The following is a 13589-nucleotide window of genomic DNA, read 5'->3' as shown; positions in this document are numbered from 1 at the left end:
GCCTGGTTAAACCAGCTGTACAGTTATTGCTTAAAACACATGTAATAACTTTATAGTTGGTTTCTACTCATTTTAATTTGTACTTGTAGGCAGTCCTAAGTCTTAGAGACCTCAGCTGCTGTAATCTCCCAGGTTCTGGGGTGTACAACACACTCCCAGGGCTGAGAGAAAAGCAGCCAGTGTGGTCTCCCAGCCACAGGAATGTGGAGGCACTCCAGGCAGTGCCTGGGAGATTACAGCTGCTGCAATCTCCAAGTCATTACAGTTTTCCAGCTCTGAGGCACTCCATGCACTCCCACAGCTAAGATACCACAGTAGTGCCCCACAGCAATTGGGGCTGAGATTCCCACACCTGTAGAGGGAGCTTTCAGTCCCAGCTACAGCCCATCAGGTCTGGAGATTCTCTGTCCCATCCATATATGGTCCATACTACTAGAAGCCCCATCAGCAAAGGGAGCTCCCAGCCATGAGAGCCTGTTAATTGCCAATGCAGGGACAGTCCAGAATTGAGCTTCCCCTATACTGACAATCAGGTGTGATTTAATCTAATAATTGATCCAACAATCACACCTCCTGCCATGCATATATGTCTTATGGCTCTCTGCATATATGCATGGCAGGAGGTGTGATTGTATGGATCATGCATTAGATCTCATTGTGCCTTTACCTGCACATGTAGACAGGACCTTAGGGTCAGATTATCTACATCCACATTAAATAGTACCGTAAACCCATAATAATCTAATTGGGACTATTCCTGGAATAGGATAGTCTTTATAATAAGTGTCAGATTCTGACCCTTATTTATTTATTTACTTAAATTGGTCATTGGAAGAAAAGTGAAAAAGTGGTAGGGATTTTAATTATAAATGACAGTCACCAAAGCACTTGGATGCCATCTAAATAACATAATCAACTCAATATTGGCACCTTAGTTAAGAATGACAACTGCATCTTGCCTCACATGACAGAGTCTAAAACAGAATGAATGCTAGCTACTTTCTACATGACTCCTTTAGGCATTGGCTGTTGAAATGGGAAATAGCATATAGCACATTTGGAAATTAATAAATGTATGCTTCACTGAAAAAACATCTTTATTCTTGGATTAGAAAACACAGAATATGCAAGAGAGCATTTGTACAGTAAACTTCATATCAGACCCAAACACAAGACAAATGTTTGATTCATTAAGAAACTAAAAAATAAAAATATTTTTTGTTTCTAAACCATTCTCTGTTGATGAGTTATCCCTGAAAGATACTGTATCTCTCATCAGGATGTCTTATGGACCATAGCTGACCTTGACTATAAAGATATGAGTTATGAAGAATATGATACAGATCACAATTTAGACCAAGACGAATCAAGTTCTCTGCCGTGATTGGGGTTTGGTATATCAAACATGGTGCTAAATGTGATGTGTTCTGCTCTTTACCTCAAAGTTATGGTTAACATTGGATCAACTACCAAGATTCTTCATGGCACTGTGCAAAGTTGGTAAAATTTTGTAATGCTGAGTGCTATTACAATATTAGCTGATGCCCATTATTCACACACCCAGAAGAGAGTGACCTCAGAGAATATTTTTTGCTCCTAATCATGAAGTAAAATATGAATCTAGTAAGATGGCAGAAGACTACCACCTTTACAAGCACTAGTCTCTCAAGGAGATTTCATATTTTACATTACCAATTACCAAATTACTTCAAGGACTATTTTTATGTTTCATTTTGGATCAGTGGCTGTATTAACTTATTGATAAACATTTTTATCTGTCAAACTTATTATTATTTCATAAGAATAAATATATCATCGTACTGCATAGCATAAAACACAGTTTGTTAAACTGAAAATCCATTCAATAAAAGTTACAAAATTAGACCTAGCATAGCCAGATTTTTATAAATGTTCACTTTGTTAGCTGGGGTGAATCTCTCCCCCTGTAGTAAGGGAGAGAGGTGGAGCAGGGCAGGGAGATACCGAATGGGAGGAACTACTGCAATTTTAAACATGCACCTCCCTGGATCCCACTTTTAATATTCTTCAGTTTTTGCATAAGGGAGTGTTACAAGGCATATATTGCTTCTTTCTATTTAAGTCTCAATGTATGACCCCATTTCCCATGCAGTGAACATACATCTGAATATCTGTCACCACCAGACAGGAAGTTCAAGAGAAGATAGGGAGGAGAGTACTACTGCTGGCATTTCAGTGGCAAGCAGTCACCTTGGGCTTCCTATTACAGCCCTGGCTCTTTTTTAGCTTAGGATGCTAAGGGCTAGTCTAATCAGTGTTTTGTTTGGGTTCAGGTAGGTATTTTTTTTCTCTGATGGAAAATGAACAAATTGCTGTGTGCATTTTTTTTCTTCCATCTGGCATCCACTAAGTCTGGTTTGTAGGTTTAGTGTGCACAAGTTTGGCAGGTGCCAAAAAAAGTCTGATGTGAGGTCCGTGGGGTGCTTGGGTAAGATACATAAGTTTGTATGAGAAGGAGTACATCTCGTATAAGATATTTCTCCCACTCATGTTTCTCCTATTTCCTACATACATGAGAGAAATAAACTGAGACTTCAATTTCTAGCCATAATCCCTGGGAAGCCTGTGGGTGTAAAAGGTAGCATTGTTCTCTGAGCCATGCCCAGCTCAGTAGATGTGCCACTGGACTGAGTTGAACTCTGAACTGGAACAACCTTTATAACTAACTTGGGGAGGGAGAAGGGTGCTTGTTTTTAATAAAGTTGTGGCCTCCACATACAAACATATTATCGTATACAAATTTGTTGTTTCTGCATATGCATCAATTTTAGACTCCATTGAGCAGTGAGGAACACAAGTATTCCATCATGGTCAGTTGAATGCATGTAGACTAGCCTATAGATTTAGCCATGTCATTTTTACTTTCTTATATAAGTTGATTTAGTATATCAAAGCATTACATTTTTTTTCTCAGTATTTTCATAATCAAGAAAAATAGCTGGGAGACATATCATCGAGCAAATATACTTTTAACATACATAAAAAACAGCCTTGCAGAAAATTAAGAATGTCTAAGAAGGAACTCTTAGATCTAGTTAAGTCTCATAAATTGTAAATGCTTGGCTTGGTGCTAACATAAGTATCTATTAAGTTGCTACCTATTTTTTTCCTTAACAAGTGAGTCAAAGATGTGTCAAGTTGGAAACTGCTATGTAAGCTGATCTGCTAGAAATATCACACCAAACTTCTGCAGTCAAGTCTCATGAGATGGAAAAAAAAGTAATAATCATTTGTGGACCCATTTTATAGTCTCATTTAACAGTTACAGTAGCAAAAGATAGTAAAACATGATCAAGTTGTGTCACTTCAATCCAGGCTGAAAAGGCTGCTGTACTCAAAATTTACGGCTGTGCCCTATATATACTAACCTTGCACATCACACTGCTAATTGGTATCATGCCTTCAAGAGAGTGACAGATGAAAGGTCCCACTTAAAAATCACTCATATGTCACATTTGTAAATTCAGAAAATCCAAATGAGAGGGCTGAATATTACCAACAACCAGTGGGAATGATCAGATTTATATTTATGGCTTTATTAATCTTTGAGTAATGGGAGAAATCTTGAAATATTCTTGGATGCAGTAGGCTGTTTCAGTAGTAACAGTCCAATTAAGTAACAAGCAAGTCCTTGTTAAGCATGTCTCTATAACAAATGAAGGGGACGAAGAAATTGCCCCAAACTATACAAAACCTTGTTCACTGAAGCACTTAAAACACATGCTAAGCACCATCCCTATTTAAATCATTGTTCTTTATCCAGAATAGTTTTGCAGCACATGAATGAAACTAAGCACAAGTGCTTTGGTAAATTGAAGTCCTACTAAATGCTGCCTAATTTTTGTTCCCTGCGGTAAATTAAGCAACTGACTTTTTCTATTTGTGCCTTTGGATGTCCATTCAAAATAACTGTTGATGCCTAGAAACCTGAAAAAAGAAACAGTTAAAAGGATGTGTATACTTCTCCAATAAAATAAGAACTGCGTGGGAAAAAAATGACAAGAAAAAGTATTCTACAACACCCCAACTCCTACCATCGGACCCCCTAGCCTGTGCGATCTGCTGCCTCCAGGATGTTGTGGAGAGAATCCCTAGGTTCATCCAGCCCTCCAACCACTACCCCATGCTTCTCATCCACATGGGCACAAATGGCACAGCCAGGAGCAATATACACTGGGTCATGAGTGACTAAAGTGTTCTGTGGGCTGGGCTAAAGGAGTTGGGGACATAGGTAGTCTTTTCCTCTGTGCTCCTGGTTGTATGCCACAGACCTAGGAGGGAAGGAGGCATTGAAGAAGTGAACTGACTACTCCAGTGATGGTGCTACTGAGAGGTCTTTGGTTTCTTCAACAACAGTGCACACTTCAGGGAGAGAGGACTCCTAGGAAGGGACAGCACCCACCTCACGCATAGGGGTTAGTCCCTGTTCTTGGCCAGGATGGCTTATCTTCTAGATAGGGCTTTAAACTTATATTGCTGGGGATGGGGAAAGGTGGAGGTGTAGCTCTTTATGTGAGGGAGCAGTACACCTCATTGGAGGCTGCCATCAGCTTCAAAGTTGAGCAGCTCAAAACCCTCTGGGTCAAACTATGAGTGGGGGGAGAATGGCAAGAGAGCTAATTGTAGGTGCATACTACAGGCCACCAAACCATGGGGAGGAGCTCAGCTGGAAGTTCTCTTGAGTACTGGCAAAAGCCATGTGCACACGGGACATGGCTATCATGGGTGACTTCAGTTATCCAGACATCTCTTGGGAAGAACACTCAGCTAAGTCAGATTCAGGAAGTGCACAGGCTGTGGCAGAATGCCACCTCTGTCTCTTCCCAGAAACTCTGCTCTGTGACAATATGGTTAATATGGACCCTGCAGAGGGCAGACATCTCATCTCTTTGGGTAACCTGAGCTGGATACATTCCTGAGGGAGGGGGGAAACCTGCTCACTCTGCCTACATGACAGGCACCACATACCTGGGTGAGGGGCTTATGCTCCATATTGTTCTAAGCAATGCCAACCTGACTGGGAGGAGGCTAATCTACCTGGCAACCAGTGATGCATTTCAACAGATGCTGGTCTCCATTGGACAAGGTAAATGCGGTCATAAGGGCTATATAAGTTAAGGAGTACCCAGGAGGAGGGGCAGTAGCCATGATGAAAACTCAGAAAGAGAATAGCTGGACCATCTGAAATTTGCTGTCTCTCTTGAAACTCATTATCGATGAACTGCCTGCCTCCAGAGGGAATCTTCACCTGCCTCTGGATGATACTCATGAGTAAGCTACCTGAGATCTAACTAGATATATAACTTGCAGTAGCTCAGATGCGTGATCAAAGGCTACCCAGCCACCCTGTTTACTCTGTGGGATTTCTCTGATATTGCTTTATCCTGTACCCAATTCCAAACCTACTCCTTGTAACCAATAAAGTTCTCCTTTGTACCTAGCATGGAAGACTTATTGGAAGAGTGGCTGTAGTATGCCTTGGGGTCCCCTTGGTTTGGCTGACTAAGGGAGACTACTATTTGCGCTTCAGTCTGAAGGAAGCACCCCAAGTTCTTGAAGTGGGTCAAGTACCTTCGAGGGCTACTAGGCCTGTTTTTCACACAGGTCATAGTGTCAAGATCAGGCCAAACCATAGGCGGTGGTGGTGCTACACCCAGGCTAGTGGGTGTGCTCTAGGAAAGGGGTTGGACAGACGTGAGGCACCCCCAGGGAGGCACTTGTAGCCTGGAAGGCAGTTGAGTGCAGTGACATGGGTGGCTCAGTGCAGGAGCCCCTCCTACTGGCCCACCACATGGACCAGCCAGAGGTAACACTCTCCTAGATTTGGTGTTTTCCAAAGGAGACAATCTGGTAAGGGACTTCAATATAAAGGGTAACCTGGGCAACAGCAAGGTGTTCATCTAGCCTCTTCTTAAAGACCCCCAGGGTAACAGCCAGCACCACTTCGCTTGGAAGTTGGTTCCAGATCCTAGCTGCCCTGACCGTGAAGTAGTGCCTCCTGATGTCTAGTTTGAATCTACCCTCTGCCAGCTTGTGACCATTATTTTGAGTCACTCCTGGGAGTGCTTGGGGGAACAGGGACTCCCCCAATGCCTGCTGGTCCCCTCTGACTAGTTTGTAACAGGCCTCTAGATCCCCCCTCAGCCTTCTCTTGTGGAGGCTGAACAGGTTCAGGTCCCTTAGCCTCTCCTCGTAGGGTCTGCCCTGCTACCACCGATCATGCGAGTGGCCCTCCTCTGAACCCTCTCCATGTTGTCTATGTCCCTCTTGAAGTGCAAGAACTGGATGCAGTACTCCAACCAGCCTGGCCAGTGTCGCATAGAGGGGGAGGATCACCTCCTTGGACCCACTTGAGATGCATCTGTGGATGCATGACAAGGTGGAGTTGGCCTTCCTGATTGCATCCCCACACTGCTGGCCCATGTTCATTTTGCATCAATAGTGATTCCAAGTTCCTTTTCTGCCTCTGCACTGACAAGACGGGAGTTCCCCAGCCTGTAAATATGCTGCTGGTTCTTCCTCCCCAGGTACATTACCTTGCACTTGTCAGTGTTGAAAACCAACCTGTTCTCCTCTGCCCACCCCTGTAATCTGTCTAGGTCTGATTGCAGCCTATTACTCCCTTCTAGCTTGGCCACATCCCCCCACATCTTAGTATCATCAGCAAATTTGAACAGGGTGCTTTTTACCCCCTCGTCCAAGTCACCAAGGAAGATGTTGAACAGTGCGGGCCCGAGGACCAAGCCCTGGGGGACCCCACTGCCCACATCACTCCAGGTCAAAAATGACCCATCCACCACCACTTTCTGGGTGCAGCCCTCCAGCTAGTTAGCAACCCATTTGACTGTGTAGGTGTTGACACCATAGTCCCCTAGTTTTTTAATGAGAATGGGGTGAGAGACAGTGTCGAAGGCCTTCCAAAAGTCCAGAAAGACTATGTCCACTGCTACCCCTGCATCTAAGGATTTTGTGACCTGGTCATAGAAGGCCACCAGGTTGGTCTGACAGGACCTTCCTCTAATGAACCCGGGTTGGTTGCCCCTAAGCATAACCTCCCCAGCTGGCCCCTCGTGGATATGCACCAGGATAATTCTCTCAAAAAGCTTACCCAGGATTGAAGTAAGATTAACTGGCCTAAACTTCCTGGGTTGAAGTTTTGGACTTCAAAAAAGCAAATTTTAACAGGTTCAGGGCAATAGTAGGGGAAGCACTGCAGGACCAGGGACCAAAAGTGAAAGGAGTGCATGATGAGTGGTCATTCCTTAACGACATGATCCTCGAAGCACAAAAAAAGTCCATTCCCATGCAGAGGAAAGGTAGAAGAAGGGCTGGGAAGCCCTTTTGGCTTAATAGGGATATCATGGTCCTATTGAAAAAGAAGAAAGAAGCACACAAATAATGGAAGCATGGGACAGTCCCTGAGGAGGACTATATGACAAGAGCATGCACTTGTAGGGAGAAGATTAGAAAGGCTAAGGCAGCAACTGAATTTAAATTAGCAACAGAAATCAAGGACAATAAGAAATCATTCTTTAGATATGAAGGGAACAGGAGGAAAACAAATGGAAGCATAAGGCCACTGCTTAACAACTCAGGACAGCTGGTTACCAACGCTCAGGAGAAAACTAAACTCCTGAATAACTGCTTTGCTTTGGTATTTCACCAGGATAAGGGTAAAACCATGCTAGATAGGGTACAGAATGGGCATAGTGGGAATAACTGCCTTCCTACTGTTATGTTGAGCTGGTGCGTGATCAGTTAGAAAAGTCAGACGGCATTTAAAAGTAGGCAGGGCTGCATGAACTTCATCCAAAAGTGCTAAAGGAGTTGGCCAACGTCACTGCAGAACCTCTGGTGAAACTTTGAAAACTTGTGGCACTTGGGGGAGGTCCCTGAAGACTGGAAGAGGACCAATGTTCTGCCCATCTTCAAAAAGGGGAGCAGAGAGGACCTGGGCAGCTATAGGCCAGTTAGCTATAGGTTAATTCTATCCCTGGGAAAATTCTGAAAAAATTCATCAAGGAGTCTATGTGCAATAGGCTTGCAGAAGGTTGGATTCACAGTGACAGCCAGCATGACTGCATCACAGGCAGGTCTTGTTTTACCAATCTCATCTCCTTCTACAACCAAGTAACTTGCCAACTGGATAAGAAAGAGGAGCTCAATATTGTATACCTAGACTTCCAAAAGGCCTTTGATCTGGTATCCCATGGTGTTCTCACAGGAAAGTTGGAGGATTGAGGGCTTAACTGCTCGACAGTTAGGTGGGTAGGAAGCTGGCTATGGGGTAGGACCCGGAGAGTTCTAATGAACGGATCTGCATTGTCCTGGTGAGATGTGGTCAGTAGTGTCCCCCAGGGGTCCATGCTTGGTCCAGTGTTTTTCAATATCTTTATCAATGATTTGGATGTGGGGATGAAGAGCTCACTGGCCAAGTTTGCAGACAACACCAAGTTATGGGGGAGTGTGGTCATGCTTGAAAACAGGCTGCAGATACAGGCAGACCTAGACAGATTGGCAAATTGAGCGGATCAGAACCAGATGAAGTTCAATATTGAGAAGTGTAAAGTGCTCCATCTAGGAACGAACAATTCCCAACATACTTACAGGCTTGGTGGCACCAAGCTGACTAGCACCATGACTGAAAAGGACCTAGGGTTAATAATAGACCATAGTATGAATATGAGTCGTCAGTGCAATGGTGTAGACAGCAGGACAAACGATACTCTGGTATGCATATGAAGCAAAACCAAGGAAGTGATTCTCGCAATTTACTCAGCATTGGTGCAGACGCAGCTGGAGTACTGCATCCAGTTCTGGGCGCCACACTTCAACAAGGAAATGCTAAAGCTCGAGAGGGTCCAGAGAAGGGCCACACACATGATCAGGGACTTGAATGGCAAGCCATATGACGAGAGACTGAGGGATCTCAGACTTTTCAGTCTAAAGAAAAGAAGGCTGAGAGGGGACCTGATTGCGGCTTACCACTATATCAGAGGTGTACATCAGGGGCTCGGTGAACAACTGTTTCACAGATTTCATAGACATTAGGGCTGGAAGGGACCTCGGGAGATCATCGAGTCCAGCCCCCTGCCCAAAGGGCAGGAAGTCAGCTGGGGTCATAGGATCCCAGCAAGATAAGCATCCAATTTACTCTTGAAGGTGTTCAATGTAGGTGCTTGAACCACCTCCGCTGGCAGACTGTTCCAGACCTTGGGGGCTCAGACAGTAAAGAAATTCTTCCTTATGTCCAGCCTGAAACGGTCTTGCAGGAGTTTGTGACCGTTCGACCTCGTCATCCCTAGGGGTGCTCCCCCAAAAGTTCCCCCAGATCCTGGTGGTCACCCCTGATAAACTTATAGGTGGCCATCAGATCATCCCTGAGCCTGCGCTTTTCCAGGTTAAAGAGTCCCATGGCTCTCAGCCTGTCATCGTAAGATCTGTTTTCCTGACCTCTGATCATGCGCGTGGCTCTCCTCTGGACTCTCTCAAGCTTCTCCACATCCTTTTTGAATTGTGGAGCCCAAAACTGGATGCAGTACTCCAGCTGCGGCCTCACCAAGGCCGAGTACAAGGGGAGAATGACGTCCTGGGATTTGCTCGAGAAGCATCTATGGATGCACGCCAGCATTTTGGTCGCTTTACTAGCCGCAGCATCGCATTGCAGGCTCATGTTCATCTTGTGGTCAATGATGACCCCCAAGTCTTTTTCTTCTGTAGTGCTAACCAACGTAGCACTGCCGAGCCTATAAGGGTGCTGCAGGTTTTTCCTCCCAAGGTGGATAACCTTGCATTTTTCGGTGTTAAACACCATGAGGTTCTCGTCTGCCCATTTGCTGAGCTTGTCCAGGTCAGCCTGGATCACCCGCCTATCTTCTGGCGTGGATGCTTTGCCCCAAAGTTTGGTGTCATCGGCGAACTTGGCCAGTCCACTCCTAACTCCAATGTCCACATCATTAATGAAGATGTTGAACAGTATGGGTCCCAGGACAGAGCCTTGAGGGACCCCACTGGTTACAGGGCACCATGATGAGTGACTGCCATCAATCACAACCCTCTGGGTCTGACCACGAAGCCAATTTCCCAGCCAGCAGATCGTGGTGGAGCCAAGGCCACAACTGGGCAGTTTGGCCAAGAGGTGATCATGGGATACCAGATCAAAAGCTTTTTTGAAGTCAAGATATATGACATCAATCTCTTCTCCCTTGTCCAGGTGATAGGTCACCTGGTCATAGAAGGAAATGAGATTGGTCAAACAACACCTACCCACAACAAACCCGTGCTGGCTGTCCCTTAGAATGTTATCCTGGGCCAGTCCCTCAAGGATGGCCTCCTTAATAAACTTTTCTAAGATCTTCCCCAGGATAGAAGTCAGGCTAATGGGCCTGTAGTTAGCCGGATCCACTCTCCTCCCTTTCTTGAAGATCGGCACCACATTGGCTTTCTTCCAGTCTTCGGGCACTACACCAGAGCGCCAGGAGTTTTCAAAGATCCGTGCCAGGGGCTGGGCTATGACGCTCGCCAGCTCCTTGAGTACCCTGGGGTGCACGTTGTCAGGGGCCAGCTGACTTGAAGGTATCCAGCTTCTGAAGGTGTTCCTTCACGAGGTCAGTATTGATGGAGGGTAGGGGATTCCCCTCACTCAGATTTCCCTGTCCCATAGCAGGCATGGGCATCCCGTGTGACTGATGAAAGACTGACGCAAAGTACCTATTTAATAGGTTGGCTTTTTCCTGGGCGTCAGTTGTCAGTTGCCCCATCTGGTTTAGCAGGGGTCCAACATTGCCCTTGCTTTTCCTCTGGCTCCCCACATACCTGAAAAAGGACTTTTTGTTGTCCTTGATGCTTGAAGCTAGTTGGAGTTCAGGTGCAGCCTTGGCTTTCCTGGTTTGGTCCCTGCAGAACTGGACAGGAGGTGAATCCCGTCCTCCATCCTTTGTAGGCTTTCCTTTTTAGCCACAGTAGGTCCGCTAGGTCTCTGGAGAGCCAGGGGGGCTGCTGTGCCTTCTTGCTGCCTTTCCTCCATGTTGGAATAGATTTAGCTTGTGCACTGAGGATCGCTTCCTTGAGAAGCAACCACTCTTCTTGAACTCCCATCTCCCTGGGGTCATGGTCCCTGAGGGCCTGACCGACAAGCCTCTTGAGCTTGTCAAAGTCGGCTTTTCTGAAGTCAAGGACTTCTGTGTTGCTGACTGACTTGCGAGCTTTACGGCAGATGGTGAAGGTGATCAGCTCGTGGTCGCTGTCACCCAACTTCCCATCAATCACTAGGTCGCCGATTAGGTCATCCCCCGTAGCCAGTACCAGGTCAAGCAGCGCTTTGCCTCTCGTTGGCCCATAGACTTCTTGGGTCAGGTAGAGGTCATCCACGCACGAGAGAAAGCTTTGCGCCGGCTCAGATTTAGCTGAGTGACCTTCCCACGAGATGTCTGGGTAATTGAAGTCACCCATGACAACCAAGGTCCTGGAGCAAGCAGCCTGTCAGTTCCCGGGCGAACTCCTGGTCAAACTCCGGACTTTGAGTGGGAGGTCTGTAGTAGACTCCCACCATTGTGTCCCCTGTGCCGAGTTCCCCACGAATTTTTACCCAGAGGGTCTCTAGCTGTCCATGCCGGTTGCCAACATCAGCTTGCAGGGACATGTAGCTTTCCTTCACATAGAGAGCTACACCCCCGCCCCTTTTGTCAACACGATCCCTCCTGTACAGGGTATAGCCATCTATACCCGTGGTCCAGTCATGGGTGGAGTCCCACCAGGTCTCCGTTTTCCCAGGGAACCCTGGGGGAAAATTAGAAACAATGGCCACAAACTCCTAGAAGACAGTTTCAGGCTGAACATTAGGAAAAACTTCTTTACAACTATGGTGTCCACACTATGGAACAAGCTCCGCTCAGAGGTTGTGCAATCATCTACCCTAGAGGTCTTCAAGAGAAGACTGGATAGTCACCTGGCTGGGATCGTCTGACTCCAGACATCTTCCCTGCTCATGCAAGGAGCTGGACCCAATGATCCTTTGGGGTCCCTTCCAGCCCTATGATTCTATGATTCCATTTTGTTTAGCACTGGTGAGACCACACCTGGAGTACTGCATCCAGTTCTGGACACTGCACTTGAACAAGGATGTGGAAAAGCTTGAGAGAGTCCAGAGAAGAGACACCCATATGATCAGAGACTTGCAAGGCTATCCATATGAGGAAAGGCTGAAGGACTTGGGCAGGCATGGGCAAATATTTCCAGTGGAGGGTCACTTATTGAGTTTTGGCAAGCTATCAAGGGTCTCATGACAGGCATCCAGGGGCAGATAAATATTAATTTTCTAAATTTTAGGGGTCCCACAGGCCAGAGGAGAGCTGCATCTGGCCCAGGGGCTGCCTTTTGCCCACCCCTCATGCAGGGGGAAGTGGGCAATGGCTGGTATACTCTGCTCGCTGTCCCTTCCACATCCCTTGTTATTAGCCTATGACCATACTCTCCTTCCTGTTTTCTTTTCATTTGTCCCCCGGAATTAGTTGATGTGTCCCTACTGGCATCCCTTCTTAAGGGAGACTTATAGTAATTCAGATGGGCTTCATCCCATTATCTTTCACCATATGAAATAGGCTTGTCTCCAGCAGTGAAAAAGAGTCCATGCTTTAGAGGGAGGAAATTGAACTGGATATACCTACAGTGATTTATCCCCTGTTCGTTGCCCTCCCTGGCACTTGCCATCATTGGTTTAGAGATGCTAGAGCATACTTCCATGACTGTTCTGTTTAAATACTATCAAGGGATCTATCATCACTTTACCTAGTCCCTTGTTGAACTTTACTATATTATCTGACCCTACAAGCTCCTGTGGCAAGTCAACTAGAAACTGCATAAGAAGTACTTGTTAATTTTAAACCCGTCTCCTACTAATTTCAATGGGTGCTCCCTAGATCTAGAATTCTGGGGTTTTGTTACACGTTACATTTAGGCTTCTCAAGTGGTAATAAGAATTAGTGTTAGCTCAAGTTCAGAGCAATCACATGTTCAGGCTAAAAACTTTCTTGGACTGTCCTGTACCTGCAAAACTGTGATTCACCCCTGGTGAGAAGGAGCCTGGAGGACTGAATGGTTAGAATCCTCTGCCTCCCCTCCCATTTGGGGCTCTCTCCCACATCCTGCCCCTCAGGGTTATCTTCTCTGGCCCCTGCTGCCCCAAGGGCTTACCCCCTGCACCTTGGGGTTCCCTTGTGAACCCCCTCCCAGCCCTTGTGACTCACAGTGGCCCCCCCTCCCCCAGGCTCACTTGTGGCTGCTGGCATTGTCCCAGAGCAGCAAGCAAGGAAGGGAAACCTGCCTGTCCAGCTCCTGCCACCAAGCTGCAGTTGCTTTCCAGGCTATGCCCAGGCTAGAGAGGGGCTGTGGTGGCAGGCAGGAAGGCAGATGCCCCTTCCCTGCATGTTCCCCCAGGACAGTGCTGACAACTGCAAATGAGCTGGGGGATGGTAAGTGGGGACTGGGGTGCCAGACAATGGGGAGGGGGGGTTAAGGATGGTGGGCCTAATGTAGTGGGGGCAGGGTGAGGG

General features: G+C 46.4%; 1 protein-coding gene across 1 annotated transcript in view; it reads right to left on the bottom strand.

Annotated features, from left to right (window-relative positions):
- NRG3 (neuregulin 3) overlaps positions 1-13589 on the bottom strand; it is a 1079313-nt gene that overhangs the window by 281074 nt on the left and 784650 nt on the right. The window lies entirely within an intron of this gene.

Source organism: Crocodylus siamensis, chromosome 7 (genome assembly GCF_052110815.1).
Source record: "Crocodylus siamensis isolate JL-2025a chromosome 7, ASM5211081v1, whole genome shotgun sequence".
Classification (NCBI taxonomy): Eukaryota; Metazoa; Chordata; order Crocodylia; family Crocodylidae; genus Crocodylus; species Crocodylus siamensis.
This window is presented reverse-complemented; position numbering and strand designations above follow the sequence as displayed.